The sequence below is a fragment of the Podarcis bocagei genome, assembly GCF_964188305.1.
Source record: "Podarcis bocagei genome assembly, chromosome: 3".
NCBI lineage: Eukaryota > Metazoa > Chordata > Lepidosauria > Squamata > Lacertidae > Podarcis > Podarcis bocagei.
This window is the reverse complement of record NC_138127.1, coordinates 59,357,713-59,384,896: the sequence shown is the minus strand read 5'-3', so window position 1 is coordinate 59,384,896 and position 27,184 is coordinate 59,357,713. Positions and strand designations below refer to the sequence as shown.

The window sequence follows — 27,184 nt, the reverse complement described above, 5'->3', positions numbered from 1 at the left end:
TGCGCGTGCGTGCCTCCTCTGTGCTTCTCTAATGCTCGGGTGTCAGGTCAACAGCCCGGCGAGCGCGCGCGCGGAGAGAGGGCCGAGCGCACGGTGCTCGCGCCTCCTCCCGCTTCTCTCTCTCTCTCTCTCCCCCCGTGTGTGAGGGGGAAATTAGCAGTTGAGGGCGTTTTGGTTTGAACTAAGCGAGGACGGGTAGAGAGCCGCGCGGGGTAAACTGCCGTGGCGGCAAGAACAATGAAGGGTGGCGGCTGAAGGGGGCTGGGTTTGTGCGTGGCGGCGGGCTACGGAGGCAGGCGCTGTGGAGGATGGCAATCGCGTGAAGGGATTAATTGTTGTTTAGCCATGGTGCTCTCTGGGGACTCAGAAGGGAGGATTGCAGCCTTCCTAAGCGTGTGCATGTATATAATTATGTTTTCTTCAAAAAAAGTGTAAATAGAAGCAGGGTGAAACTTGCTGAAATAAACCCTCTTCTCTGCCTGCGAGAGTTTTGGCAAGTCCTGGTCACCCACCTGCAATGCTTCATGTTTAAAATGGGAATAATAGGGAAATTGCTATGCAAGTTTTTGCTGGGAAGTCAGCCCCGCTATAATAGGCACGGGAGGTTTCTCCTCAGAAATTATGTTTAGGACAGCAGTTTGAGAGTAGGGTTACCCAAAATATTTAACTAGGTAAGGTTTGAGAAGGTAGTGTTGAAATAGGTCATCTTTGCAGTAATCCTATGCACTGAGAGTTGGTCCCATGGAAATCAGCGAGGCTGCCTTCTTTGTAGACAGGCATAGTATTGCTGTGTTAAATATCACTTATTAGGAGTAAGGCCCATTGATCGCAGGTGGGTTTTGCTGCACAGTTGCCTCCAGCAGCTCTTGCACTAGGACTGGAAGTGCTACGGGAAATACTTCCCAAGGAATGATAGTACTTCTAAGCACAGGGACCTGGCACAGCCCTGGCAAAGTAGGCCCTGCCAAAGTTGTTGCTTCCTTGCAGAATCCGCCAGCAGCACTTAGGATGAAAAACTGCACAGTAAGAATCTCTGTTGAGTGACACAAGCGGGAGGGTTGGCATCAGGATATTGTAAAATGCAGCTCCCTGTTCACATTATGTGCTTGTGAGAATGAATAAGCCTGGCTTCTTTCTGTCTAAAATTGAAGATTTTACCATTTCCCCAGAGGACAGCTAAAAATGTATTAAGCTGATTGAAATAAATTAGTTTATCCAGATGCATGGACCACTCTTAGGCTTACACTAGTCTGGTGGTGAGAGGCTAGGAGAGATAGCAGGTGTCTTGGAGCAGGGAACGGAGTGGAGGTGTACATGGGCACATGCATGCAAACAAGATAAGCATGTAGAGACTTTACAGAGCAGCTGAGAGCCTGTGATTGGTATGGAGAAAAAGCAAGAGAGGCCATGCCCATCAGACCGGTTTGGGGAATGAGTCATCTCTTGGAGCAAGGGAAGTAGATAAAAGTAGGGGGGGGAGAATAGGGCTCTGCTCATTGTACAATATTCATCTGTCCTTAGGCAATGTTTTCATACACATTCTCTCCATTCTCATTTGTTTCATAATAAAGCTCTCCAGTTTTGGAACTTGCTTTCCCAGATACCAGAAAAATGCTAAGCTTGCCAATTTTCTGGGAGTACCGTAAGCCTTCACTGTTCAGGGCAAGCATTTTGTGGCTGGGTATTGGAGGATTTTTTAAGGATAACTTTTAGTCTACGTATATTTAAGTGTTTGGATAGCATGTTTCTAAGTGTTGAGCTGCACTGAGCCCTAGGAAATTCAGTAAAGCATAATAAAAGTGGTGGGAAGGAATTAGTAAATTAAATAAATTGATTGTCAACTCACATAAGAGGTATGCCTCAGTTTGTTAATGGTGGGTCTTTCCCTAAGAGTATTCCCACAGGATTGTAGTTCTAGTCACTTAAGTTCCTCCATTAATCAAAGACTCCATAACAGAGCATGTGCATAACCTCTTGGGTTCAATCCATGCTATCTCCCATTTATGTCTCAAGTACTTTGGCATTTTTAAAGCTATTGCTTTATTTGACCCCAGTGTCAATATTAGCAGAGAACTGCTGTGGGTATAGGAGGGTTTTCTGTCCCTAAAAAAAAAACCCTGGTCAGGATCCAGTGAGCTCTGTGTATTCCCCAACATTGTCTTCCATGCAGCCAGGCTTACCCAATTTCCTCTAGTGACTGGTGCTCCTCTTAATGCAGGGGTCAGGGCATAGGGGTATATGTGTTTTTTATGCCACTTTGTTTTTCTCTGTTCATCTTTCTTGCAGTGCCAACCCTTTTAGTTGCATACTCTTTGCAGGTACGTGAAGTAGTTATTCCAGGAAACTCTTTGAAAAGCCTTGTTTTTAAAAATGTGGAAAATAATACTGATTCTTCAGGAACTCTATTTTTAGTCTTTATTATACAATCACTGAACTGTAAAAATACATAAATTTTACTTCCTTTTCTTGGTCATTATCCTCTTGTATTGTGTTAAATCTGTGTTTCTGTTACAGGGATATCTTTGCACAAAGAAAATTCAAGCCTTTTCCCCAGATAACCCATTCATTATTTTGGGGAGGTAGGAAAATCCAAAAGTTAATAATTCAGTACATGTTTTGATTGGATTTCTGTTTGTTTACTTGAGTGCTTTAGTTGTATTTAAATATGGGTTTCAAAAATGTGTTTCATCAGCCAATGTAAAAGGCGTAATAGAATTATTTTAATAAACTTTATAATTCAGTTGTTGGGGGCCTCCCGTTCCATGAGAGTTTTGCACAAAAACTATGGATATGTTCATGTGCCTCTGAAGAGGCCACAAGAAGGTATTTAGCTAGCATTCTCATATGCATCTCAAGAATCAGAAACCACAAATGTAAAAAGCTCATGTAATACCTTTGGGAAATTGCTGTCAAGCATAACCATGCATGAGTGCTAGTTAGTGCAAGAAGGGGTTAAGATAATAGAGCTGGATTTCTAGACTCGGCCCCCTTCTCTGATGAGGGAGGAAGTGAAGTATTCTCTTCCTGTTACATCTCTCTCCGTTCCATGTAACTGATTAAGGAAGACGTGTCTAAGCAAACAGCAACTTTAGAGCTTATATTTGAAGCTAACTTTCTGTATTTTCTAGCCAAGGGTATTTTGCCTGTGTTCTTGCTGCTGCTTGGATAAATGCATGAATCTGACCTTTTGAATGTTTTGTAAGTAAAGCATTTTAAATTTACTTAAAAGTGTGTGGTCTGTTCATTGCAAGGGATAGAAAGAGGGGAATACTTTGCAATCGAACTAAACAGGATAAAAAGATTTAACAGTCTACATTTCCATACTACACTGCTGCTTGAGTTATGTGAATTTAAACTCTGTTACCAAGGGTTCTCTCCTGCTGGAGAGTCTGTTTAGCCCCATGTTTTGAATCCAGGTGCCCAGCAGATTCTTTTGTAATTTACCCCACACACGTGGGCCACGGGGCTTTATATTTTCCTCCTACAATACCTACCCTGTCATTGGTACAAGTTACTTGTTCCAACTGCGAGCTATCTGAACAGTTGGGTGGACCTTATCTTTGTACTTTTTTGGTTACATTTTTTTCTCATTTACTTTTTAAAAATAAGGTGGGGAAAGTGTACTCAGATCACAGCTTTGCAAATGTGGTAACAGCCAAAAAAGAAACAAAGCCCTTAGCATTCTTAAAGCCATGCACAAAAGCCTATTATAGTCACTGTTCCATGTGCATTCATCTGTGGTTAGAAAGTCCAGAGGAAGAAGAAGAAGAAGAAGAGTTTGGATTTGATATCCCGCCTTTCACTCCCCTTCAGGAGTCTCAAAGCGGCTAACATTCTCCTTTCCCTTCCTCCCCCACAACAAACACTCTGTGAGGTGAGTGGGGCTGAGAGACTTCACAGAAGTGTGACTGGCCCAAGGTCACCCAGCAGCTGCATGTGGAGGAGCGGAGACACGAACCCGGTTTCCCAGATTACGTGACTACCGCTCTTAACCACTACACCACACTGGCTCTCACTCACTTGCTGAAGTCCTATAATAGATAACTAATCTGATCCAAAGCTTCTCCTGAACTTTTATGCAAGAAAGTTGCATGTTTGTAGGATACCTCTAAGCCAAAGGTAGGAAAATCTGCGGCCCTGCAGATGTTGCTGGACTTCATCCCCAGTCAGTATGGCCACTGGCCAGGGATAACAAGAGTGGTCCAGCAACATCTGAAGGGCCACAGATTCCCACAACTTCTCTAAGGCTTATGTAGATTTTATTGTACTATTATAATCTGTAAAATTATACTGTACCTTGTTTTCTTTTTAAGGAATTTCATTTCTAAAAGATGCAGAAATTACCATAAAATCCACAACGGCTGGAAGGGATAGTTCAAATAATCAGAAGTATCTGAAAGCCAATATAAAATCAAGGAAAGGATGAGTTGAGGGCCTGTCCTTTTAGTTATTTGCTATTTATATATGTATTTAGCTAACTGCCACAGTGCTCTAAAAGGATCCACTTAAGCTTAGCTGAGGTAGGCTCATATCTAAAATTTATTGAATTCCTTTGCCAACACTCTACAGTATTGGAACTTATTTTCTAGTACATGGTGTGGTGACAGAATATCTTGTGCCAAATATAAAGGTCAGACCCTAGTCCTCATTGTTGTAGAGATAAACTTGAAAAAATTATCGTCTACTTATCCAGAAACTTAACAGCTTCAGTAGACATGTGACTGGGTCTTATGGGGTCTGCAGCATTCTCAGTAATTTTGCTCCTCAACTATTTTTTCATACCCTACTCTCGCCTGAAGGATGTGTCAGCTACTTCGAATCATTTCCATAATTCTGTAATATAGCTTCAACTTACCACTGGCTCTCATTGGTCGTCACAACTAATTTCCCTCTGCTATTCTGTGCCTGCATAATTTCTCAGTAATCTTACAACCAGAATAAATGTTGCACATTTGTAATGTTAACATGTACAATGAAATGACTTCAGAACTCGGATCAGGATCAGATTTCTGGGTCACTGAATTTAAAGGCCAGAAAGTACCTTTCAAAGATAGATACTCACTCAACAGGTTTTCTGGAATTAGAATCAGCAGTACACCTGAAATAACTAACAAACTCTCTTACTGTTTTGCTTTGTGCCAATGTCCTGTGATCTCCCTTGCAGTCGGGCATAGTACATGGGAAAGATTGGGGGGGGGGGGGGAGCCTTTGTTTATAGTCCTCACTTTACCAAAAAGCTAATGTTGCCATGTTGGTTCACGAAAAGAAAAAAACTCCAAAATCCACATAATCTTTATTAGAACCAACTAAAATTGTCACTAAAGTGTGACAAGCTTTTGAGTTCTCCATAACTCATCAGACAAAATATTACATAAAACAGTATTACATAAATACAGTATTGATGAGGTCAACTTGTAGACACAGTTCCAAGAAGGAGATTGCAGACTGAGTAAATCCCTCCCAGGTTACACACTATGATTCTGGGATGAAGAAGCAACAACTTTCCTGTTTTTCCCATAGCATTTGTATCTAGAGATAAGAGTTCTCTCAATTATACCAGTTTTCTGTTGTACCCACTATATACTTTTTTTAAAGAACAGTTGTCTTACCTTGCTTCAGATGTTGCTATACTAGCATATATACATCTATGCACAGTATTTCTCTCCATATGTCTCTTTCACTTTTTACCCTCAGTGCTCAGTCCACTTTGAATTGTTATGGTGTGCCCCTGTACTTTTGGTGCCAATGTCTTTCCCTTTTTCATTTGGTCAATCATAAAAAAATATCTTCATACCTGGGGGATAGTTTGTTCCCAACCAGATACTCCTCAGCTTCTGTCAACTTTCCCCGTTCCATACCCTCAATCAGTCTAAAAGAGAAGTTACCGGTAAATCTTTCAGGAAAGGGAGAAAAATACATTTAATTCTGCTGTTGCTCTTTGTACTGTGGTAAAACACTGTTGAAGTAAAATACTTTTCCTGAATAAGAATGACATGTTTGGACAGTGTTAACACAAACTAGGAAATAAAAACTTCCCTTGCAAAATTAACCCATCCTCATTTGTTGTGTAGATTACATGTATCGAAGTATCATTTAAGCCAGCTAATTAGATTTAACATGCGGTTTTCCAATATGAGGGGGCGGGGTGGACTTTATTACACCAATGAGAATTACTAATATATTTGATGGCCTTCAGCTTCCTAATTCTACACATGTAATTCATATCAATTGCATTGAGACCCTATATATGTGTTTAAAGCCATATCAATCCTATGCAAAGTTAGATGCCTAAAGTGCAGTCACTGATGTGAGTAATCAGAAGGGCCATTGAGTTGAGTAGAGCATCCTCCACTTAATTGAGTATTGGATTGCAGCCTAAGCCTGTTGAAATTAATGGGCCAACTATCAAAAAGTCCTGGGGTTTTAAATTTAGTTATTTCTTATTTCACGCCCATTCCCATGAGTTGCAAACAATTATATAATGGTATGCCAAAAGAATCACAACTTACAGCACAATCCTAACCATGTATGCTCAGAATTAAGTCCTTTTGAATCCAGTGGAGTTTACTCTCAGTTAAGTGGAGTTAGGATTCCAGCCTAATTCAAGTAGACTTATTTACCAACTGCAAAAAAAGCTAAATTATAAAATAGCAATTGAAGATGACAGACCAATAGTCTGACTCAGTATAGGTCAGTTTCCAGAGCCCTCCCCCCCCCCAAAAAAAAGTGAACTGGGATTCAAAATACATACTACTTTGCCTCCAGTGTACTTCCATGACTTGTTTGGAAAATGGTGCACCCATGACGTTAGCCACAATTCATATCTACCCCCTATCCTGTTCTTTCTTATTAAATACTGTGTTTTGAGAAAAACGGAACAACTTCACTGCATTTTAAGACAGTACAATAATATGTACACAGCCGTAGATGCTGTTTTTATGGTTTCAAAATGTTCCCGACAAGCCTTGGCCTCAGTTCATCAAGCTACTTGTGCATATCCCTGGGAGGAACTCAGCATAATTTTCAATGGAGTGTACAGGAGCAAAAAGTTCTGGTCATGCAGTGGGACTCCACACCCCCCCCTGCCTGTTCTGGGTTTTCCCTCAACCCACCAGAGCAGATTTAGGGGGCATGGAGGAAGGACAGGACAAAAAGGCCAGTTGTGTGAGTGGACCTTGTTCTGCTCATGCAACAATTTAGTTGAACCAACCCCAGATGTATGTGAATAGCTCATTTCACTTCACTCAAAAGTATATTAACTGCTCAAAAATAAAGCACCCTGCAACAGAGAAGCAGATATATACCATTTGGGATTTCTATGATACTGATAACACTGGGAAAGTAAATACTCTACCCAAAGTAATTTTATTTCACCAAATGTAGGATGATTTCTAAATTGATTCAAGCTAAACATTTAGTTTAATGACAGTAATGTATGATCAAAAATTGATATTTAGAACCAGTAGCATAGTATGTGTCCCACTGTTCTAATTAGCTGATATGAAAATCTTCAAAATATGCAGGCATATGTAAGGCACCTGGTTTTTGAAGAAGGAAAAGTCCCCACCAAGAATTAATTAATTACGGCTCAGCAGCCCTCTGAGACAAATAAATGTAAATGTTGCTTCTTCCTGCACCCCCCTTTATAAAGCAATTGAGGCATAGTAAAGTATATTTCTTGTAACAAGCCATGAGAGGGTGTGGATGCCTTACTAGGCAATTAGTACAAATAGCCAGAAAGTATTTTGTTGCTAGTGCATGCTTCCACGCTTTATTGATTTTTGCTGTTTAAAATATCAGTTTTGGAGTAGTTCATGAAATATGTGTTTGTGCAGTTAAAAGTACCGTAATTCCTTTTAAAAGTTTTTTTAAAACAAAGTTAAATTGTTAGCTAGATGAAGAATTGACATAACTAAAGAGCTATGTTTTTCCTGTTTGATTTCTCCCATTTGTAAAACATCTGGTAGCCATGTTCATTAAAGGCCTCATTTTGCACCTCACCAGTATCTTGGTATGATGTACATTTTTGGATGATCCTAACATACCTGCCAGTTCAAACCTTTGACCAGAAGTGAAACCTCTTTAGCACATTATGCTGCAAAGTTGCCGGTATCCTCTGCTGGCAGCATGACACATTCAGCTCGTGAGAAGGCTTTCACAGGCACTATTAATTTGCAGCCCACCATTTAATCTGGGAATCACAGTACCACTTAAAATCAGTGTACTTAACTCTTTCACCTCCATTCTAATGCCAGCTAAGATTGCTCATCACTGGAACAAAGATATAGAACAGAATTTCTGACACTGGAGCTTCCAAACATTGCTACTAGGGCAGCAGTAGCTAGTAGTGTCTAAAACAGAAAATATTGAACAAATCCCTGTTGCAGGGATTTGGGGCTACCATTTCTGTTTAGATGCAGTAGCTCTCCTAATTCCCTCTGCCCTGTCTTACCCTGTTAGTAGTCCACATTGAAACAGATCAACCCCATCTCTCCCCTTGAATGCTTGGTTTGTTGGTGTTCACTAGTCTGAATCAGTTTGCGAGACACTCACCTACCATAGTGCTTTCAACACCTGGAAAAAGCTGATGTCAGGATTCATCCGTGGCATCTCAATTCCCGACTTTTGCCTCAGCATATCCTGTTGTTATTCTTTTATGATGTCCCTGCCATGTCAGCATAAAATAAAATCGTGCTTCATCACATTGTGCAGCCTGACCCATAAGTACACCTTCTTCTATGTGCTTGAAATCTAGAAATCTGGAGCCAAGCTGTTTGTCTCAAGCACATATGATATAAAAGGTTCAGTTATTTTTTAATGTACTTATTTGTAAAGTTTTGAAGGGGAGAGGGGAATGTGTGTACATTCAATTTAAATGTTGGCCTTTTTAGTTGCTAAAAACCATAACTCTTGTTTATTTACTAATAGAATAAACAGCTTAAAGGTAAAGGGACCCCTGACCATTAGATCCAGTCATGGCCGACTCTGGGGTTGCGGCACTCATCTCGCTTTATTGGCCAAGGGAGCCGACGTACAACTTCCGGGTCATTTGGCAGGCATGACTAAGCCACTTCTGGCAAACCATTATGGTATGACAAGGTTAAAGCACACAAAGCTTTAAAAAATCATATTGTCAGGAAAGCATTATATAATGTCTGGATTAGATATAAAGACCTGTTGGAAAATAAAACCCCAAGGTGGTTGTCGCCAATGGAAGCTAAGGCTGTGAAAAAACTCAATATGGAGGCCAAATGGCCGAAATATTGGGAAATTTTGGAACAAGAGGGGGATAAACTGAAATTGCAGAGTTTTGAGAATTTAAAAGACAAAGTGCGAGACTGGCTCCATTATTACCAAATAATGGAGGTTTATAAGTTGGACAGGAAAATTGGCTTCCAGGTGGAAAAATCAAAATTAGAAACAGAACTGATAGAACCGAATACTAAGAACTTGTCGAGAATGTATAACTTGCTGTTGAAATGGAATACACAAGATGAAACAGTGAAATCAGCTATGATAAAGTGGGCACAAGATATTGGTCATAACATTATGTTTGCTGACTGGGAACAGTTGTGGACCACCGGTATGAAATTTACGGCATGTAATGCCTTAAAGGAAAATATTATGAAAATGATTTATAGGTGGTACATGACCCCAGTCAAGCTTGCAAAAATTTACCACTTGCCTGATAATAAATGCTGGAAATGTAAAGAAACTGAAGGTACTTTTTTCACCTTTGGTGGACGTGCCCAAAGATTAAGGCTTTCTGGGAAATGATATATAATGAAATGAAAAAGGTATTTAAATATACCTTCCTTAAGAAACCAGAGGCCTTTCTCCTGGGCATTGTCGGCCAATTGGTGCCAAAGAAAGACAGAACATTCTTTATGTATGCTACAACAGCAGCAAGAATACTCATCGCAAAGTATTGGAAGACACAAGATCTACCCACTCTGGAAGAATGGCAGGTGAAGGTGATAGACTATATGGGACTAGCAAAAATGACTGGCAGAATCCGAGACCAGGGAAAAGAAACGGCGGAAGAAGATTGGAAGAAATTTAAGAACTATCTTAAGAAACATTGTAAAATTAATGAGTGCTAGAATGATGTGGTGTGAGAAATTAAATGGAGTACAGCTGTAAAGATTAAGTTAAAAGAAAAGAAAGGTTGACAATTAGATAAAATTAAGGGTGAGGATTTGCTGAACTAAATATTTGAAATGGGAATGCAGATAGGGGAGGTATGAGGAGGTCGGTGAAGTAAGTTTTAAGAAAATAAGGTTTTGAAATTATACTTGTTCTTTTTTGTTTGTGTTTGTGTGTATTGTTTTGTCTGATATAATTTGTAAAATCTTAATAAATATTTTATTTAAAAAAATAAAAAATAAGCCACTTCTGGCAAACCAGAGCAGCGCACGGAAACGCTGTTTACCTTCCCGCTGGGAAGCACTTGATGTGCTTTCGAACTGCTAGGTGGGCAGGAATAAAGAGCTTAATGGAACCTTTAAAACAAATATATTTGTATCATCAGCTTTCGTGCCTGTTGTCAATTGGCAAATTTTACGCATACATGTCTAAACAGAAGACTGGGCAGACGAGGAACACCAGGGGGCAAAAGATCCAATCAGAGCCAGTGGCGGAGGAAGGGGGTGCAGTGGGGGCGGTTCGCCCCGGGTGTCATCCCTGAGGGGGGGTGACATTTGGCGCACTACCGACCCCCAACTTCCAAGCCTACCCCGAGCTGTCGGGGGGGGGGAGCTGTGCCACTTTGCCGACGGCATTCCCCCCTTCCCTCTTCATTTTGACAGCTAGGGGAGGCTTGGGAGTTGCGGATGGGCGGCGCGGTGAATGCCATCGGCAGCTTGCTCCGTCCCCGGCTGCAGGGCACACGCACCGCTCCAGGCACCTGAGCGGCTATCCTGCGCCTGGGAGGGCACCCTCAGCACCCCACCCCCCTCGGGAGCGTGCCCACCCTGTGCAGCGAGGGCATATGCTCCACCGCTGATCAGAGCATGTGCAGAGTTGATCACTCAGTACTGGTATTGAATTGGTAGCCCTGATTAACATATAAACATTAACAAGGGACAGTTACTTTCCATATTGAGCTTGCTCCTCCCAGTCTCTACTGATCATAAATCTGATAGTTTCAAGTGGGCATATACAGGGCTGGCCCAGAATGTTTTTGGCACTTGAGGCAGAACAGAAAATGGTCCATCCCCATTCCTTACCCCCGCTGCCGCCACCTCCTTATTACAGGAGCAATTGCTGGGCCTAGATATGCATCCCTGTTGAGTGGGCCATTGCTGCTGGTACATAGTTTCTTCAGTTTGGGCAATTGTCTTTAAGGATATTCAAGTCATGTGAGAAGGATAGATTGTCTTTCAGAATAGACTGCAATTCTTTGATTATGCGCTAATAAAGCTGTTGTTGTTGTTGTTGTTGTTTAGTCGTTTAGTCGTGTCCGACTCTTCGTGATCCCATGGACCAGAGCACGCCAGGCACTTCTGTCCTCCACTGCCTCCCGCAGTTTGATCAAACTCATGCTGGTAGCTTCAAGAACACCATCCAACCATCTCATTCTCTGTCGTCCCCTTCTCCTTATGCCCTCCATCTTTCCCAGCATCAGGGTCTTTTCCAGGGAGTCTTCTCTTCTCATGAGGTGGCCAAAGTATTGGAGCCTCAGCTTCACGATCTGTCCTTCCAGTGAGCGCTCAGGGCTGATTTCCTTCAGAATGGAGAGGTTTGATCTTCTTGCAGTCCATGGGACTCTCAAGAGTCTCCTCTTGATAGTAAAGCTACTATCCATATATTCCCAAGTTTCCTAGCATCTAATGGACTTCCTTTTGCAAGGCTTGCTTCACAGTATCAATAGCAGCAGCCTGATAAGGACATCCTAGATGTGGTCATCCTTCCCACTTTCTTCTAAATCTGGAATATCTAAAGCCAATCGTTCTGCCAGGAACCATTGAGGAAGCAGAAATTTAGCCATCTGGATTAACGTGACAGACTATAAAGCTGGCACGAGATACAAATATATGTGGCTGAGGAATCTCTTGTATAGTCAGTTCCTTTAGTATTAAAACAGTAGATTATTTATAATCTTAAGAAATGTGCTCTTAGATTTTAAATCAACTTTCTAATTTTAATGTAAAATTTTTAATACAGTGGACGCTCAGGTTGTGAACGTAATCCATGCGGGATGCACGTTCGCAACCCACGTCTGCCCACGCGCAGGTTGCGATTCGGCGCTTCTGCGCATGCGTGACCACCGAAACCCAGAAGTAATCCTTTCCAGTATTTCCAGGTTTCGGCGGTCCACAACCCAAAAAAATGCAACCTGAAGCAGCTGTAACCCAAGGTATGACTGTAATCAAATTCTAAATAAACATGATTAATGAATCGTGCATTTTGAGAGCTTCTCCAAATCTTCACGTTCTGCTTTGAGTATTCCAATATAAAAACGGGCATTTAACCCATAAAAAACTAAGCAAAACTAAGTGTTCCCTATAAAGTAATATGCAAATTCCTTTTCTTTCAGGACTCTCCATGCTTATGCACAATCCTACCTCTCTTCGCTTCAGCTGTAGGACCAGGCTGTCCACTGGATACATGGGACAAAATTACACAGGTGTAGAAGAATCTCTGAGCCGTCAGCACCCAGCCACTTCTGCCATTAAGATGCCATGTATTCAATGTAAGCAAAATCACATACAGTCATACCTCATGTTACGGAGGCTTCAGGCTTTCGGGTTACGGACCGTGGGAAACCCGGAAGTACCAGAACGGGTTACTTCCGGGTTTCGCCGCATGCGCAGAAGCGGCAAATCGCGCTGGCACCTGCGCAGACACGACGCTTCAGGATGTGAACGCTGCAGGTTGTGGACGTGCCTCCGTCATGGATTACGTCTGCAACCCAAGATTCCACTGTAATTTGGTTCCAGGCACAGGACTGAACATCCAAAAAGATCCACTTTCATTTTATAAAGATTTGTTTCAAGCCCATAGGGTTGGAGGGACCAATCATGCCATTAGAATAAGTTTATGGATTGTAATATGTGCACATGTGTATAAGGAATAACTAAATGAGAACAGCATCTTCTCTGTTTCCACTTGCCATTTAAACCATTTAGTTCATGGCGCTTTTGAATCAACTGAAAAGTAGAGGTAAATGATAACGTCAAGTAAGCAATCCAGATTGCCTTCAAAATTTTTAGACAAGAATAAATCCATGTACAAGTGAAAGCCACAGCAGGAAACCATAATAACCAACTGAAGTTTCGTTTTCCTGTCTACTGCAGTGGGTTAATATTGCAGTGCAGAGCTTTTTGCCCCATTACTCATTTGTGAGAAAGCAAGAGGTTTCAGACAAAAACTTCCTGTGGATTATTACTTATGAGTCCCCCCAACTTTTTATTGAATTTTTGTTGCATGCAAAACCTCTTTGTTTTTTAACTATCATATTTACTTTTTTATGTTCTTAATTTTTAATGTTCTTAATTCAATAGCATGCATCAAGTTATTGGTTTGCTTTTGTTTTATTATGTATTTTGTGTTCTCGTTTTATATTTTTATGTTGTGAACCACTCTGTGATCTTCAGGTATACAAATTCTGGTATACAAATTTAAACAAACAAATAAATTCTTAGAGTTTGTTAATGAAGAAATTAGCAACAGGAGCAGGTGGGAAATAGGCTTGGAGGCTGTTCACCTATACACTGACTTAAAGGCTTTCAGTCATGACATAAACTAATTAAGTGAGCACAGAATTGCTGGTGAACCCCACAAAATTGCAAGTCCCTCTGTGTGTAACATAGACAGCTATTCCTAACTACAGAACTGTGGAACCAAAAGCCTATCTTTCTGACAGGCAATTTGCTAAACAAGCTTCAGTTTAGATAAGAGATGGGATATATGAAACTCCCTGCAGAACACTCTGCTTAATGTAACCGAAATGCCATAATTTTTGGTCACACTCAATCTAACCTTGTTCTTAGAACACTCTTGCACCGTATTAATCCAGATTTATAGACCAATCCCAAACATAGTTACATGGAAATACATTTCACTGCATTCAATAGGATTTACTTTTCTGGTAAATGTGCTTATAGGATTGTAACCTAAATCATTCAGGATTTGCCCGGATATTTTGTACTTTAAATGTAATGTAGCCATCACAAAACCTATTTACAATATCCCCCTTCCAGTTCACCTGGAGCACTTTATGGCCAGAATTAACTCCTAACAACAGAGATTGTTTAATTTACTATTTATGTAACTTACAGATGTCTGTCATGGAGGCTGGACAACTTACACTTTTAAAAATAGGTTTGCAGACGGAAGGGAGGATTTATCCAATAACAATGGGGTATGATGTTTCATGTGACTCTAGGCCCATGTCTTACATACCGTCAACAAAACTTTGTCCAAACTAGGATTACATTGCTCCAACTGTCAGAAACCAGTTTCCCAAAGTGTAAATGCTATGGTTTGTTTTTGATTCCTTACCCATTTCAGTCTGCAGTCCTTTACACCAGTAGTAGCTAGCCCATATCTTTCTCACTAGCGAGAGAATTCGATAAATATGGGACCACCACCCAATGGGTCCCTGCTGTTTATAATTAATCCCTCTCCGTCTCTTAAATTTTTATAATGTACTGGGTTTTTCGGCATCAGTTCCAGCAGTGCCATAATCTCAGAGACATTTCTGTTCACACAACATTGCTGCAGGTGCACTTTCATGTTGGATGCATTTTGACACCTGACCCCAATCTCAGTACTTTTCCGAAGCATGGTGGCCTTTTGCATCATATCTACAAGTGCTTTAAAGCATCGTGTTATGGCTCAATTGTTGTTTAGCTCTTAAACAACAGGTGCAAGATTAAGGATCAAGCAGCATGTGGCCTCAGTGTGTGCAAAATAGTGTTCCTGCCCAAAAAATAGACTCCTTCGGAGCATCACGTCTTAACCATTTAAAATTATGTAGCTTCATGTCTTATTGATAAATTATATGGGATAGAGACATTATATTCAGAAGAATATTCCCTCAAATCTTCCTTCCAGTTTCTCTCTGTGGGTTGCATCCAATGTTGTATAAGCAGAGTTCCCTTCGCACTATAGGGAGTTCCCCTTCCTCTCCTCTTTCTTCAGACCCCCAATATCTGATGCAGAGGGTTCCCCAACCTTCTGGAGCAGATTTTGAAGATGCAAGGGGCAATGCAGGGGAGATGAGGGGGGAGTTCCCTTGTGTAAACTGGAGTTTTCTGCACAAGTGGAAGAGCAGTGTTGGATACAGTCCTTTGGCCCAGTCCCTTAGTCATATGGTACTGCAGGGGTACCTGGGGCCGTCCAGATGTTGTTCAACTATAACTCCCATCAGCCTCAGTCAGCATGATCATTGGCCAGGAATGACAAAAAGATTAGATCAGCAACATCTGTAGAACACCACATTGGCTACCCTGTGCCTGCTGTAAATAAGGCTAATCATATGGATGCATGAAATAAACACATGTCCTTCTCCTGTGACTCCATCTCTCTTATTTCTCTCTGGTCTCCACTGTGTTGAATTGTAGATAGCAAGTTTCTCGGGATAGGGGCCTGTACTTTCCCAAATGTTATAAAATAAGACTTACGTAGGTAACATGCTTATGATGCAATCCAATACATGTTTACTCAGTAGTAAATCCTGTTGAGTTTAGTGGGATTTATTGCAAAGTACGTGTGTACAATATAGGATTTCATCCTGAATTTTCAAAGTACTGTAATCCTCCTGATTGGCTTTATAATGGCAGTAAAGGAAAACAATTCACTTCAACACTTGTACTTCCAATGTTTTTCTTTAAACATTTCACTCTTTTTTCAAACACATTTATCTTCTTGCCCTTGCATCATCCAAATACACATTGTTAAATGATTAAAGATTGTCAAATCCCAGTAGATGATGTTAGGGTATAGCCGGTAGTATCGCAGCCCGTTTTCATGCAGGCTTTTCACCATTAATAGCAGCCTTCAAGCCAAAACTAAACATTCCCAACGTTAGAGAAAACTGTACCTGGAATCATAGAAATGTTTGTGTCCCCCCCCAAGACACAAAATGGTAAACTTAACAGCATGTGATTGCAATATCCTTCCTCTTGCTACATAGCTACTTGAGCACCCATTGGAGGGCCATTTCACACAAAATATGTCCTTCAATTTGACTATGAAGGAATTTTATGAAACACAGCCATATGTTCCTGGAAGGCTGCTAATCATGGATCTGCAATTGCAAATGATTCTTTATGGACAGTACCGCAGATGATGGCACCCTCTGGAAAACAAGGGCAGTGATTATCTTATATAAATTGCTGCAATAGAGGACTAGTGTGAAACCACACGTGTGAACTAGATTTCAAAAAGGAGTGAAACATGGTGGTATTTCCCTGCTCCTAAATATAATACAGGAAGCAGTCCTGGAGGCTGCAATAAGCAAAGATGGAAGGGGCAGATGCTGTTAGAGATAAGCAAACTTTTTCTCTTTTCCTGCTGCTGAATATAAAAAAGAGATACAATGTAGATAAATGACAATTAATGGCAATGTAGAAAAGGCAATTAATTACAGGCAGCAAATGGCACGAGACAACGGGTAAATGGTGATGGATTAACAATCAATTAAAGGCAGAGAGGAGACCATCTGTTAAAAATGGTAAGAGTGAATGTTCAGTTGATCAATACCAATGAAGAGCTAGGTATAAGATAGTGAATAGTATTAATAGTGGGCAGGTACTCTGCACCTGATCTTAGCAGTCTCTCAGAGAGTGAAGAATTGCATGCAAAAGGAGTATGAGGCAAATAGTTAAACTATTCCAGGAAGAGGGAGACTTGAAGGTCATCTCATTAGCTCTAACGGGCCAACGCACTAAAATGTCTTATGATTAAGTATTTTTGTGATTTATTTATTTTTAAAGTTGTGACAGCAGTGAAGACAGTTCTTATGAACATGTTTTAAAGGTGAAAAATATGCATGGTATTTAAAGGATCTCTGCCCTTACGGATGCTCTATAATCATGAAAGGCAGGATTTGAAAACTATTTAGTTACTAAAGAGGAATCTAAACATGCGATTGAAATGTGGAGATCGGAATGCTACACTGAAGGCACAAATATGTTCAGCTCTCATAATCTCATTGGAGATTCATCATCCATACATCGTTGCTCTTGCTTATTTGACAAAATAGGATAAGCAATGAGAAAGATGGCATACGGTTGGCATGCATACACGAAAGAAACATACATGACTCCAGATGTGTGAGCAAAGAAGCCTGAAAGATTACATAAGTTGGACATCTATGGTTACAATCCACAAATTCAACAGAATGTGTAACCCACTATGTTCAGATAGTGCCACTTCACATAGGAGAACAGTCACCAAGCAACCCAAACTTGTCGTTTTTCGCTGCACCTATATTTGCTTCATTGTTTTATATTTGTAAGCCTCTTTGAGCCCAGTGCTATAGGGTGACCGAGAAATATTGTTTAATATTATATGTTCCATACTATTGTTTTTATTTTATTTTTATTTTATTTAATGTAAGCTGTTCTGGGCAACTGGAAGGGTGGGATACAAATCCTCTTAATAAACAAAATCTATTGATGTTGCTGACATCTTTCTGTCTGTTTCTCTCTTTTTCCATCTGCTTAATTTCTGCACCTGCCACTTATTATCCAGTTTGCCCTAACCATACTTAAGTTGCAATTATGGCCCTTAAAAAAAAAAAGATTACATTTGAGCCCTGCCTATAGTAAGAGACCAGACTGGAACTCTTAAAATTTCCATAGGCCAAAGCAACTTAAGGACAACCAGACATTTGCCTTTTATTTGAAACACCCAGGAATTATGGCCTGTAATTCAGTGGCAGAGTACACGCCTTGCATTCAAAAGGTTGCCATATGAGCAGATTTAGGTCAAAATTAAACACTTTTGAAACTCCATGCTTATACCTCTTTGGTTGAAGTTTATGAGTGACTCGTTGGTGTCACAGATTGTGTTTGTGACTATCAGGACCTAGGGCCTTTTTAAAGCCATAGCTCCCCAGGATTCACGTCCTATTTTCATCTCTGGGCTCAGACATGAAAAATGATGTAATAAGAAAGGAATGCCTTTCCCTTGCTACTGTGTAATCATGGCCAGACAGTCCCCATGAGTCTGGGATTAGGGGTGCAGGTTTACAGGTCATTGGTCAGGACTTCAAACCACACATCCCATGTGAAAACCCAGCAGCCCCTCTCTGTTTAAGAAATGTGTGTCATATTTCCAGAGTAGATCTTCATACCTACTGGGTGGCAAATTTGTGTGGGGAGATGCACTTATCAGAGGTTGGGCTCCCCCAAACTGCTACAGTAGTTACTTTTAAGAAACCAAATCACCCTTTTAAATGGCAAAATTTCAGCTATCATCTGCTTTTAGCCCCCAAGAAAAGAGAAGCAGAATTCATTCAATTTATAAGAAGCTTATGATGTCAGTTGTGAAATGTCAACAGATAGCAACTTAGTCTAATCCCCAAAAGATGACCTACTTGAAGATGTTTGACAACCTATGCAATCTCTTTGTGCAGAGTCAATGAATGTCACTTAAAGGAGCTGAATTTCAAATGTATCAGATTTTGTACCAGCCACTATATTACTATTGGATCCAATTTTGACTTTACTGTCTGACATTTTAGGGCAGAAAGAGTGCTAGAGAGGACATTATGTTCAGCCACTGCAAACTCTGCAGGATTCCCTCTCAAATCTCTCATGTTCCTTTAATTAAATGCATCTCTAGCATGTTCACATCTATTACCAAAGACTTGAAATATGAACTTCATTATTACATTTCTTTTAGAAGGAGCCTGTTGCCTGGCTGTGAACGGTCCTGAATGTCACAGATTGAAATCTGGGTGTCAGCAAGCAACTTATCAGGAAGGTAACCAAACTGGGACGGCTATCATGCCCTCAAGCTGCCAAGCAATGATGGACAGCTTGAACACAGTTGATACTGAATAACCATGCCAGAGTTAGAATTTATAAGGAAATGTAGGCTCCCTAGCTGGAATGACATCCTCTGGTCATCTGAAGCGCAGAGGAAAAGCAGGCTAGCAGCAACCTACTTTGGCAATGCAGCAAGGAAGGCAGCTGAGTCCTTCCTTACCATTAGCCCCAAACTGAGCCCTCTGGCGCCTTGCATTATATTAGGGTTGACAGCTTTATTCCTGCTTGCTTTGGTACAATTGGCTATTGCATTTATCCACATCCTGTCCTCCAATGAGGATTAAGAGCACTGGGAATTGTAGCTCTGAGAGGTAAACCATAGAACCCAGGATGTGGGGGAAGGGAGATATGCATTAAGTGTATGTTATATAGTGGTACCTCGGGTTAAGAACTTAATTTGTTCCTGAGGTCCGTTCTTAACCTGAAACTGTTCTTAACCTGAGGTACCACTTTAGCTAATGGGGCCTTCCGCTGCCGCCGCGCGATTTCTGTTCTCATCCTGAAGCAAAGTTCTTAACCGGAGGTACTATTTCTGGGCTAGCGGAGTCTGTAACCTGAAGCATCTGTAACCCGAGGTACCACTGTATAACCAACATAAGTTGCTGCCTGTTGACATTTCACAACTAGTTAGGGGCAGCTTGTTTTCAAACAACGTGCAGTGGTTTTCATGCACATTTTTCTCCCTCATTTTAAACAGGGTTCCAAATATTCTACTCTGTGGATGTTCCTGTAAAAAATAGTGCTTTCAGGGCAGATGAAATATTTCCTGACTGACTGTAATTTTTTTTTTTTAACCAGTCCTTTTCTCTGTCCTTATTTTCCTTCTCTGCTGCCGATTTGGTGCCATTTTCCCTTGTGATTATGTACTGTCTTCTTCTTTGATTAATTGAGCTCCCTGGAACTCACATAGTGATGCAACATAGCCAGATTTGGCTAGGTACAGCTACAGGCATCACTGAGGACAAATGAAGCCAATTCAGGCTGCCTGCCCTCATTCTGAATATGCAGGCATTTTCACCCCCTTCTGACAGCAAGCAGGAAGGAAGGGCAGAGAGGTAGACAGAAAGGACTAGACTGGACAATGAAACGGGGGGGGGGGGGGAGATGTTCAAGAAAAGCACCTTCAGCTTTGAGGGGAGGTCTAATCCTGGATACTAAATGATCTGACTGTTCCACCATTGCTTCACATCTCCTGTTCCACCCACACCTGGCCATCTGTAAGCAGCCTTGGGCTGCTCCAGCTGTGAGGTGTAATTTTGCCGCACGGCACAACCTCCAGTTAGCTGTGCTTAGAACATTCTGGTGACAAGCTCTATTCTTTCCACATGGAAGGAGCAAGTGTGATCCTTCCCTGCCAAGCTATTTTGTAAGCATACATGTACTGCAAATCTGTTTCACTCAAACAAATATTTCCAGAATATGCTTAGTTAAGAAGCATATTAAGAAGCAGATAAGCGATTGGGCCTGAGATGATAACATAAAAAACACTGGAAAGCGGCCTTTTTTAAAATAAGGCAATCAGTTGAATAAGGACAGTCAGAAAACACCCAGAAGGATTACTGTTCTTGATAAATATTACAATAACTGTTGGAATAAGCCATTACATTGAGGAGGGTTATAAAGTTATGTGGATTTTTTTACATCTGGAGAAAGATACTGGTATTTATATTGGTGTTAGTCCGTCAGATAGAAAGGCTGTAACATATTTTGATATATTCAAAACCTAGGTGATATATATAATCTATCACGTGTCTGCACAACTTGTGACCCGCCAAGCTGAAGCGACCAATAGGAATGCCATGAGGCTCTGGAGCTTTGTACATCTTTGATCTACAGTTTTACTTCCTGTGGTGCACCCTCCACACAATTTCTTCCCAACACTACACCCTTCCACTCTTTGTGAAGTGTCCCCTACCTGCTGTGTAATTACCTCCAACAGATTTTGTAGAAATGTTTCCATATTCAGATAAGACTGGCATCTTGGTTGTGTACACCCCATACACCTTGGTTCTCAAATTTAATCCGTTCCGGAAGTCCATTCTAAAACCAAAGTGTTCCAAAACCAAGGCGCGCTTTCCCATAGAAAGTAATGCAAAATAGATTTATCCGTTCCAGACTTTAAAAAAAAAACCTAAAACAGGAATTTTACATGAATTTTACTATCTCACAAGACCATTGATCCATGAAATGAAAGGAATAAACACTGTACTGCAGTCACACACACAATCAATCAATCAGTAGCTGAACTGGGTTCCACACAGTCACAAAAACAAAACAAAAAAGCCACAAAAGTGCAAGATAAATAGCAAAAACAGACAGACCTCAGAGTAACACTCAAAATGAAAGTGTGGCACTCAAATTGGAATTGTGGCACTCAAAATGGAACACGTTCAGCTTCCAAAAAACATTCACAACCGGAACACTTCCAGGTTGGCCGGGTTTGGGTTCCAGGTTGTTTGAGTACCAAAACGTTTGAGAACCAAGGTACCACTGTACATTTAAAGCACATCTCCGAGCCACCAAAGTATCCTGGGAACTGCAGTTTGTTAATGGTGCTGGGAATTTTACCTCTGTGTGTGTAAAACTACAGTTTCTAAGATTCGGAGGCGGGATGTGCTTTCACATACATGAGTGAAACAAAAACTGAGATTTTGGCTATAAAATAATGTGCCTAGGTAAATGGGTGGGTGGGGGATCATAGTCTTATTTCCTAAATAGATTTACCGTATTTTTCGCCCTATAGGACGCACTTTTTCCCCTCCAAAAATGAAGGGGAAATGTGTGTGCGTCCTATGGGGCGAATGCAGGCTTCAGGAGAGCCCCACGGCCAGCCCCACAAGCTCAGGGGACAGCGGGGAGGCAGAGCGCCGCCATCCCGCTGTCCCCCGACCTGGTTTGGAGGCTGGCGGCGGGGAGAAGCCTGCTCCTCCCCGTCGCCAGCCCTGCAAACTTGGGGGATAGCGGGAGAGGCGCGGCACGCCTTTCCCGCTGTCCGCCGACTTGGTTAGAAGGCTGGCGGCGTGAGAAGCCTGCTCCTCCCCACCGCCAGCCCCGCAAACTCGGGGGGCAGCTTCCCGCCCCAGCCCCGCGCCTGGGGGGGGGAAATAAAATTTTTTTCTTTATTTCCCCCCAAAAAAACTAGGTGCATCCTATGGGCCGGTGCGCCTTATGGGGCGAAAAATATGGTACCTTCTGCCTTGTTGCTGCTTGATTTCCATGGTCTAGCTGAGATCAGAGAACCCGTTATTATCCTCCAGCCTTTGTGTAATCTTCAGGTTTGGCTTTCTGTTACTGTTTACTTAAACCAGCGAAAACCTGCTTATTGTTTGTGATTATCTGCGCGCTCTGAAAAGGCACCAAACGTAAAACTCTGTTATTATTGTAGACACAAGACAGAAGGGGGGGGGCTTAAGCTTTTCATTCTTAAAACTGTAGTGTAATTTGTGGCAAGAGATTATTATGACCCTATGTGAATCAGAACATCACTGATGCCTCACTTTCAGGGAAGATATATAGGAGAGGCCTTCACTCGTGATCATTTTTTTTTTTTAAAAAAAATTGTACTCCTGCAGCTTCTTAGTAGGATTCCCTACCCCAGTCCTGCAGGCTTGGATCCTCTTGGTACAATTTTATTTTCTGTCTAGCAGTGTCGCCTATATAAAGCAGCAGATGAGGGCAAAGAATAATGACTTTACCTGGTGACCCATTACAATATATATAGAATCCATGTTTATTTGAGCTTTGCATGGGGAGTGCAAACTGGACCTCTTAGGCTTCGGATGAATTTTCAGTTTTATGGATTCACTGAAGACCTTTAAAAGGTCAGGCTTTATATTTCCTCACATGTAATATATTCCTTTCACGTGCTCATAAAGAAATCCCCTTCTTTCACCAATGTATGCAATAAACTAGGGATGATAAGTCAGAAATCAAGGAGATCATAGATATAAAGCCTCTTAATAAACTTTCCAGAGACTAGAGTCAAGGATGCATTTCTCAAAAGGGAATGTGTCTTTTTCCAAGAAAATTGCCAGAATGCTCTCTATTCATTGGAAATATGCACTGATTTAATAAGCACTTGAATGGATTGGGGAAATATAAGATTAGATCAAGAAACAGTTTTGACTCAGAAATAGATCTAATTTTTTTTACAGCAAAAACCAAAACTGATACAAGACAAATCTTAAGGTTCAGGCACACCCTAATCAACATTTATCAGTAGCCTCATCAATATTATTAAATGAGAAGGAAGAGGGGGTGATTTATTTAAGAAAATGAATGGGAACAGATCGATGAGCAACCACATTGCCTGAAAGAGAATAGAGTCAGACTTTTCATTAATTAAAAACATTTGCCATTCCCACTTTTTTATTAAAGAACTGCTAGATTACTGTACTGTAGTCTGCAGGATGATTTTAGCATTGTTCAGTGCTCATCACCACATTCCTTATTACTGCTTGTGATTATGCAAATGTTCTTCTGAGTTAACTCTGACTTAACTTCTGAGTTAATCATACAATCGTTCAGGGGGTTTCCAATCTGTGTCAGAGAGGCTTAATTTGGACCATTAAGTGACCCTTAAATCAACTTTCTTTGCGTTTTCTGCTTCTGCAATTTGAGTGCAAAAGCTCTTCATTCAGTATAAAATTAGCTCTATTCTGCACATTAACAGCATTCACAGAGTACAAGAGAGGCTAGATGGTGAAATGTGAAGATGCCCACTGATTTCTTTTGATAGATTGGATCAACGTATCCAAAATTGAGAGTCACTGGTATTTGCTTTCATCTTTACATTTTTTCTCCTCCTCAGACACAGTTACACGCTGGAAAGGATCTACAAGTTAGCAGTGTTCATAAAGTGGTAGGAACATCTTTCTGTCCTGGCATTAGACACTGGACCTTGTTCATTGGCTTCCTATAATTAACCAAAGAGCATACTTACCTTGGAACAGCTTCGGGTGTAACTTGCAAATCATGCAGTCATATCAACGTTTCCATTTTCTTCACTGTCATAATGTGGGAGGAATGGTATGAAACCTTTCGCCAATATGTTGATGGATGATGTGATGAGTTATTTTTGAAACACACCCCAACTTGGAGAAGGAGAACAGGTTGTTATTCCTGCCTGTTAATGAATTGCAGTCATTTTCTCATCTGCACTTATTCCCTCCCAGTACAAGCACCTGTTTCTAAAGTCCACTTTCTTGATTACTCTCTGGGTTTAATTTACAGTGTGATCCTATGCATGTGTACTCAGAAGAAAGTCTGTCTCTGTTAACTGGGGCTTACTTTCCGGAAAGTTCATAGCATTGCAGCATTAGTGCCACAAATGGAAGCTTTGCTTTGTTACTTTATAAGTTATTGATCTCTTGTGGGGTACAATGTGAGCATAGTCATGACTGATTTGTATCCTAGATGAGATATTCTGGAACTACGGTATTATTCTGTGGAGAGCTATGGAGTCTGAGAAAATATTTCACATCAATTATTTGGGGATGTTTACGCACCAAGATAGAATTTCTCACCTGCTTGAGTGTATGCCACTTGGCTAGAGATGAGAAGCCCTACAACTTATTGGAAATATTGATTAGAGCTAACAAAAATCTGACTGACTTGCATTTTCATTAAACCAGACCTCCATCTGCCCTTTCAAGATGGAGACAGACAGTGCTTTTGGGCACATGTCTGACAGCAACTCCAATAAACACTTTACAATCATGTTTGCTGCAGGTATAGCAGCATTACTGCAGGAAAAGCCCGGGCACTATTCCAACCAGACAACTTTTTCTCAAAAGAGATGCATTTATTCTGCATTTTCATGCATTCATATATTTTAAAGAGCAAAATGCAAATAGCCCTTCTTCATTGTCTCACTGAATTAACCAACGCTAACATTTAGATATAAAGCCTGCTTAATAGGCCATAACTTGAAGGGAAATGTCTGGGATACTGGCTTGGGTGGGGAAGTAGCAGCAAATTATTCTCTTATCTAACCTATGCATCAACATCATAATCTAGGCGTAATTAGCTAGCATCTCACACCAAGCAGTAAAAGCAGAGAAGCTGGCTAAGCATGTCTTCCAAACTTTGGAATGATTTGTAATGTATTCAAGAGTGCAAGGTGTGCCACAGGCTGAATGCCTCACTTTTATTCATGCAGAGCTCTCATGAACATTTTTATAGTGATGTTAGCTGCAGCACAGAACTGCCCTACTGCTCAGAAACTCGTGGCCAGCTAAAAGAGTCATTTTCCTCAAAGAGCAGGACTTCAATCGAACTGTGAACATGGTTTAAGTCATAACACTGTGCCAGCCCTGGATTGTCCATACCAAAGACTGTAGTGGCTACAGTCTGGGGAGAAAGCATGACCAACCAACAAACAAAGATATACATGTTAATTACCAGTTGCTGGAAACAATCAAATGAAACTTTTTTAAAAAATCCTGAAGGGATAATGTCAAGGTAGTAACACTATACACAAGCTTCTATGGTTTGTCATTACAGGAATTAATTTAAGCGAGCCTGGCGTGGCCATGTGGAAGAGATCAGAAACAACTTCTACTGTCTTTGACTGACTGCAGCTTTTCATTATGTCAGAACACCATGGACAGACTGTGATTAATCTTAACTATCAGCTCCGGCCAGAGTGATCAGGGATGATGGGAGTTGGGAGTCGAAAGTTTAGCCACCCCTTAGTCTTTCAGAAATATAACCACCCAGTATTAGCCTCTAAGAGTTCATACTCTAAAACCTTATTTATGTACACGGTGTAAACATATTACAAAACAGCAGTCTCTTGTGGCTTGAAACGAAGACATGGAGAAGCTGGCCCTTACATTGCACTGTATGTGTGAACCGGCCTTCTCTGGCCATTTTCACTGTCCCTTGATAAGCCTCAAAAGAGAAGGGAAACAAGCCTGGGAGTAAAAGATTTTGGAGTGCAACTCTGTTTGTACATGAGAGAACCCCCTCAGGAGAGAGACCTTAAAAAGGGTTGTACTTGTTCCACAGACAACCACAACAGAGAATTCAAATTAGAGATGTGGCAAATGGAGAGCGGAATGTAATCATCCAAGGGTCAGAGCCAGAGGTGGTTTTCGGGTAGCACTGGACGCCATGCTGCAGGGGCCGCCACAACAATGCTGTAGAACGAGCACAAGAGGTGGAGTGGTGCCAAATTTTAGCATCATGCAGGGTGCCACTGAAATTTGAGAGCCCATATTCTGCCACACTGCCAGAGCTCAGGGTCACCACATGCATGTTCACCACATGCAGAAGGTCCCAGGTTCCATCTGCAGCATCTCCACATAGGCTGAGAGAGACTCAAGCATGAAACCTGGGTGAGCCACTCTTGTCAGTGCAACCAATACTCAGCTGGATGGACCAATAGTCTGACTCAGTACAAGGCAGTTTCATATGACACCCAAGTTCATGCAAGGAATGACTCACACCAGGGAGAGTATTCTCAGTCCCTGAAAGATATTTGTACCATTTACTGGAGCTATTTTTAATGTGTTTTACCTTTTAAAAACTACCTTTTAAAAAAATAAGAGTGTTTCCAAGGAGCCACAGTGGTACCTTGGGTTACATACGCTTCAGATTACATACGCTTCAGGTTACACACTCCACTAACCCAGAAATAGTGCTTCAGGTTAAGAACTTTGCTTCAGGAGGAGAACAGAAATCGTGCTCCGGCGGCGCAGCGGCATCAGGAGGCCCCATTAGCTAAAGTGGTGCTTCAGGTTAAGAACAGTTTCAGGTTAAGAACGGATCTCCAGAATGAATTAAGTACTTAACCTGAGGTACCACTGTATATGTATTAGAGAACATTGCTCTGTTAGTGGTCAAGTCTTTTATTTGAACAGATATATGTTTTTAGACAGCTGTCAATATTGCTGCCTTTGTCACTTTAGGATTGTTTTCATTTCTTGTTGTTTTTTTATGGGCCCAACTTGAGCAGCCTATAAACAATTTCATAAATGAATAAATAGTGTTGTGAGTTTTGGGAGGCGGGTTAGGATGTATGATGCCTGAGCCCCTTCTAATTCCTGGATCTAGCAAGGATTAAAACCTAATGGAAGATACCATCGTTGAATTAGCCAGGCAGGGGCCATAATGGCCCCTAAGCATGGGTTGTTAGTACAAGAAAGAAAGCTGCTCTGTACCAGAAGGCAAATGGA

General features: G+C 41.2%; 1 long non-coding RNA gene across 3 annotated transcripts; it reads left to right on the top strand.

Moving 5' to 3' along the window:
• The first annotated feature begins 58 nt into the window (after positions 1–58).
• LOC308583907 lies at positions 59–27,184 on the top strand. 3 transcript variants are annotated; one of them, XR_014006479.1, is made up of 5 exons: positions 59–3,198; positions 12,539–12,694; positions 18,859–18,939; positions 23,815–24,032; positions 25,509–27,184. It is a non-coding gene; the product is annotated as an uncharacterized lncRNA (long non-coding RNA). The 3 variants fall into 3 exon arrangements; XR_014006478.1 differs by lacking the exon at positions 18,859–18,939; XR_014006480.1 differs by lacking the exons at positions 18,859–18,939; positions 25,509–27,184 and having other exon boundaries at positions 23,815–24,856.